Source organism: Adiantum capillus-veneris, chromosome 2, assembly GCF_014529385.1.
Source record: "Adiantum capillus-veneris isolate H3 chromosome 2, ASM1452938v2, whole genome shotgun sequence".
NCBI lineage: Eukaryota > Viridiplantae > Streptophyta > Polypodiopsida > Polypodiales > Pteridaceae > Adiantum > Adiantum capillus-veneris.
In genome coordinates, this window is record NC_140932.1 from 2,420,023 (window position 1) to 2,426,207 (window position 6,185).

A 6,185-nucleotide genomic window follows, 5' to 3' on the forward strand; every position below is an offset into this window, starting at 1 on the left:
TCTAAGAATGTCCTTTTGGTCACTCTCTCCGAGTCCTCCATGAAATATTCCTCCTTTAAAGCTACTTTGAGTTCTTCCCAATTTCTCCCATGCCCATCTTTAATTGCCCTAACATGCTCCCTAATTTCTGGAGCAACAACTAGCTCAAAGCTTTGAATCATCTCACCTTCTGACACGCGATGCAGCTCCATCTCCTTCACATACTCGCGTAAGTACTTGGTTACATCTTTCCGATTGAACTGATCCATTCTGTTGACGACCGCTTGTATGGCCTTCGTTGTTGAAATCTCCCTTCTTTCAGTAGCATAATGTTGTTGCATGAACATTGCAAATACTTGAAACATTTGCATTTTTGCTGGGTATAAATGCATACCCTGTTGCTCAACATGATCACCCATGGTTACCCACAAACTCTCACCCTAGCAGTTTCGCGTCGGGTTCACCAAAAATATGTCGAGAAATTTGCGGTCTTGCCAGGAAAGCACCGGGCTTATGGCTGTGAGAGTTTGTGAGAGAACTCAACAAAAACTATATGAAGGAGTTAAACCATAGATGCCATGAAGACTAGGGTTTGGAAAGAAGTGCAATCAAAGAAGACTCACTCTTTCTCTCTTGCACTCACACACACACAAAGAAAGAACGCAAAAGAGAATGTCAAAACAATACGAAGATGAAAACATCAAGGCTATGGTCATATCGTATCATGGGTAATATGAAAGGGTTAATGGATGAGTTAATGGCATTCAATCTTGGCTGACCAAATAGGCTACGAATTGTTCTTTGGAATTGTAGTTTTGTGCTTACCATAATATATATATTTTGTCTAGTGATTGGGATTAATTGTGTGTATAAATCCTCTTGGTTCATAGCAAGATAAATACGCTTACATCAAAAGAAAAATTATAGTCTATGAGAGGTAGTATGATGGGATCCGGTGATAGAAGTATTTCATCGAGCCTTTCAGGGCCGAAGAGAAACACTATACGTTGTTGAAAGTGTATTTTACGGCTAATCCATACGTTAATTCTAATAGATCGTACAGAGTGAAAGCGATAGAAATGATCATCATGTGGGTTATTCATCTAGGATAGTATGTGAGAAATGTAGATATGAGAAAAATGTAGATATGAGAGAAGTGAAGAGATGAGAAGTTTCCCTCCCAAGCCCTATTCTTGCCCGTAGGTAATAAGGATACTGCGGGGAGAGATGTACCTGTAGCAAGGAGAACCTAAAATTTGTAGAGAGGATGAATTACTAAGAGTGAAAGAGATACATTTGGTTAAAGAGATGAGATTAGATATATATATATATGTTGGATTAGAGATGAAAATGAAAACGACAAGAAATCAAGAAAACATCAATGTAGAACACATCTTACTTGAAACCCTTCGGCACCATTATTGATGGGAGAGAGAAGAAGAGTGGAGAATTCCACTTTGATTGATACACCAAGTGTAAGACCTTCTTTGATTAGAGTTGATCTTCCAAGGTTAGCTTGTTGCAAGAATGGCTAGTCTCCCTCTAAGAGAAAGTGTAGGCTTGGGCTTATGTTAATGGCTAAGTACAATTAGGCATTACTACTCACTCCCTCGAGAATTCCTCTCATCAATGGCTTGAATGCTTGAGTTCCTTCCAAGGAAGAAGAGGTCCCCTTTTATAGGTGAAGGGAACCCACAAGGGTTTACACAAGAAGAGAGGAGCCAGTGTGAACAGGAATTGGAAAAGTTGGAAATGAGCTGTCCCTGCATGATGTGGACAGACTGGGGTCTAGTATTTTGATCATATCTCCTCAACCGTAGCTCCAAATAAAAAAGTAAAAATATGGGCAGAAACTTCAGCTCATTAGCTACGATTTTCATTTTAAAATCATTTTCCAATTTGGATTGGAACCTTGTGTAAAAAATTCATCAAAATAGGGTCCATTTCTGGCAGCAAAAGTCTTTATGTGGTCCCCTTAGCCTAAACTTTCATTTGATTCCAAAGGACACCTCATGCTATATGAAAGCATGACATTGCTCCTTGATAAAGTTTTGTAATCATGCTTGCAATAATGCATTAAAATAAGTGTATCTTTGAAATCATGCCACCTAGTGTCCCACTAGGATTTGATTCCCTCCTAGTAGCTATTTAAAAAGAAATATAAGAAAAATACATAGAATATATATAGATTGGAAATTACTCTAGATATAGGATTTAGATAGGGTGTGAGATAATAATGAGATGGTAGAAAGAAAGAATCAATGCTTTTTGCCCCAAGTTAAAGAGGTGGAGCTATTGACACTTTTCCCATAGTATTTTTTTTTTGATGGTAAAGTAAGAATACATTACCCTTGAGATAAATAATAAGATAAGATAGAAAGCTTATTTTTATACTTACATATGCATATGTACATTATAGGAAATATAATTGTATATCTAAAAAGTTACAAGATAACTCTTGTAGCATGTGTTCCCACTATGTACATGTCACAGCACGACAACGTCAGCATCATAATTGATACTATATTGTCTCGTACCTAAGAAGCCTGCATTGGGTAAACAATACAGGATCTAGCTCCTTGCACAATGATTAGGTGACCCAATTGCATGCAAAAGGATTGCTCTTCAAGTGGTACCTAACAACCACTGTCTCTCAAGCATCTCACCGAGATGAAACTCTATGCGATTTCAGGAACATAACACACATGTTGTAGGGTAAAAGATGCACCACTGGGTAATAACAAGAATACATCTCCTATACCCTCTATGCTATATACTGAACCTTCATCTAGGTGAACATGGCCACCCTCGCTCTCAATCCTACGAGAGTGGTTACTTGAACACTAGTCCGTGCCTAAAGATGATATAACCTGATGGCAATGGAGCTCACTCATGCACAAATAGCTCTGTAACATGTACACTTGTGAATTTACAAAATGGAGCTATAAGGACCTCACTATGTATCCAACCAAAACTGTTCAAGTAAACCAAAAGGTTGAGCTATCCTCTTTTTCTACTTTGTGCAGCAGTGGCTAGGATCATATTGTGATTTGAGGCAAGCGTGCTGCTATCCTACCAAAGGTAGCACTTCTCCATCAATGGATTATGGCATGTAATGATGGCACTTAGTCTTTGAATTTCATTGTTTCTCCTATGACTCTACCATCATATTGGAATTGAAAGGGGAGCTACATAAATATTGGGATATGCTTGCATGCCTTAGCAACGATGGAGAGTTTTGGTCACATGAGTGAGAGAAACTAGGCACATGCTTGGGCTTGGATCACTGCTCCTACTTTGAAGTCTTCTTGGCCCTTTGAAAATCCATTGATCTGTTGGCTGCTCTAGAAACTGTGAGTATCACAACAAATGATGGAAGCTACATGATGGAGGACCTACAATAGTCCATGAAGTAGGCAATCGGGTACAAGCTTGGATTGGGGTGCATCAAGTGTATGTGTGTGTGGATACCAACAACTCCACCCTCATCAATTTCCACATTTTCCCTTCCACCTCTTGTCGCTCTTCTATTGATGGGATTGGATTGAGGGCTCCCCCATGCGGTCGAACTCTCCCCTACCTGGTTGAGCTTTTGTAATCCTTTTTTTCTCAATCTTCTTGCTCTCTATCAAAGCTCCACACAGAGCCTTAGCTTGCTCACAAGATCTCATGCATGTGGAGACAATGTTGATGCCATCAATCCTGGGATTTGTTACCAACTAAAGAGTGCATGAGTGCATGAGTGCTTTTGGAGAAGGAGGAGAAGCAGGAGCAGTATGTGGGTGGAGAATGGAGCACAACACCCTATCTCCTTATTCTATTATGTATATAAATAATAGGGGGTTAATGTAATCAGTGAACGAACACAAGACATCCAGCCCAGGGCAAAGGCACATCTAACTTTAACCCCAACATTTTGAACATGAAGATGGAAAGCCTAAATTAGAACTGTGGGACTTGATTCTACAAAGTCCCATAAACTCGACAAATAGTGTCCAAATGAATAAATTTTTAAATCTTGTTGGGGGTACCATCATAGCATAGCTCCAATGACCAACAAAAATGTCAATCCGGAGTGATGAGCTACTCGGATAGGGCATGGAAACACTCACACGATTGGTGAGCTAATCATGGCAACATGAATGGTGATTCTATGCGGTGATCTTCTCGGCCTATGGAGGAGCTAAGCCACAATGATTGGAAATCTCCACAGTGCCTAATGCATATGTCCAATGATGGGACATCCTATATGCATACACAAAAATGCATCGAAAACAATATGTTGTGCAAGAAAGATTTTTGAGGGGTTCTTTAGAAAGATGGTGTAGATATAAAAGCATATGATGTGGCTTTACAAGATGACACCCCTTTAAGAAGGGTTTTTGCCGTCAAGTATGTGTGCTCTCATCTTACTGTGCACTCTACGTGAGTGTTGGACTCTACGACACTCCACCAATTTTAAGTAAATAAACTTTGACTCTTATGCTCATCTTTCTAGCATGAGCGATACGACTTAGATATGATCAACTCTTCTAGCTTGAGCATAAGCCTAATAACTATGACTCTTAGCCCAAAGTTTACGAATTGACGCTTTGGGACTAATGCTTTTATTATTTTGCGGCTCAGTAGCCCAACTCCAACTATGCCAAAGAGTGTTTTTTTTGGCACCCTGGTGACTTGACATTTTACATTCTTGTGCTTACTACAAACATTTCTTTAGGTAAAAGTAAGCTTAAATCCTCAAAAAGAGGATTATTGAAGGACCAAATTGGCATTGAAGGTTTCTTTTTCCATACATGTTTCACCATCTTTGAATATAAATATTTATTGGTTGGTTTGTCCTTCTTTGATTGTGAAGACTCCATTGGTCATGTAATTCTCCAATTGGGCTTGTTGTAAGGAGTCTTTGATACTAATGTAGGTCTTTGTTGAGTGTCAACATTTGACTTTTGATGGGGAGCATCATGGAAGACTTAGGAATCCAAATCTCTTTTATTACCTTTGTAACTTTCTTTATGACTTTGTCTATTACTAGGTCTTGTTGAGTTCTTGAGATCTTCATGCATCATGATTGTAAGTGCAAGCAACTTTTGGTTGACTGGTTGCCAAATCTTTGTATAGCCTTTAAATATCCTTGGTGCAAGAAGAAGATTCTTTGAAATCCATCTCTGTTCTGTATCCTCTTGTGTGTTGTGGTAGACTTGAGTAACATATGGTGTTGTTATATTGTCTAACCACTTCTTAGGTACTTGGGATATTGTTGAGGTTAATACCTAGTGGGCCTTCTTTCTTGGGAGGGTTTTGATTTCACTTCATATGCCCTGCCTTTGGTTTTGGTACCCATATCTGTCTATTACCTCTATAGTACATTTTTTCTTTCAAACTCCATTGTGATACTATCCATCCCATGTGTTTGTCTTTGTGTGTTGATTTCCCATCTTCAATCCACATTAGATCACTGACTTTTACTAGACTGCTCAAACAAACACTTGCTTGACTTTATTTTTCTTTCTTGAGTACTTGGGCTAATATAGTACTGTTGCTTTTTCAGATGACTCTCTAGAGGTTTTGTTTAGGTCAGCAATTGACTTGGAGTTTCTAAAGCCTAATTTGCTTGAAGAAGCTGATCCATGAGGGTTCTTTGATATAGAGGCATATTATATCTCTCCTTTTATATTAGTTGGTGATAGCTCCACTTTAGCTTTAACCTTTGTCTACAAGATTTGTCAATGATTCCTATGTCATTTGCAACTCTGAATCTAACATTAATGGTACATGTAATTGTTACTTGCTACCACTTGGAAAAGAAAGTAATATCATTGTGTTGGTCCAAACACCAATACCCAAGGATGACATCTTCAATCATTTCCTTTGAAGACTTTACTTGAAACTTTACTTGCTCTTTACGCTATTGGATGCTAAGAATAGCAACCATTTCTCCTTGATTTGTATCCGTACCCATGATTTCTCTATTATTTACTTGCATGGACTAATCTCTAGAATGCTTTGGATGTTATATGCAACTATATTGCACTTTGCTTCTTTATCCAGTAGAGCATTGTGTCTGACACTTTCCCCATTTGTACTATTGAGAACTATATCTATTCTCATTGATGGTTCTCTTGAAGATCTATACCTTGCTTTTTTCATAGTCTTGTTTTGATCTAGTTGTGTCTCTATGGAAGGTGAGTTGAGACTTTCTGCAC

At 38.6% G+C, this 6,185-nt stretch overlaps 1 pseudogene; it reads left to right on the forward strand.

The window, feature by feature from the left end:
• Positions 1-2,892: 2,892 nt before the first annotated feature.
• On the forward strand, positions 2,893-3,577 carry LOC147462282 (extracellular ribonuclease LE-like; annotated as a pseudogene).
• Positions 3,578-6,185: the final 2,608 nt, after the last annotated feature.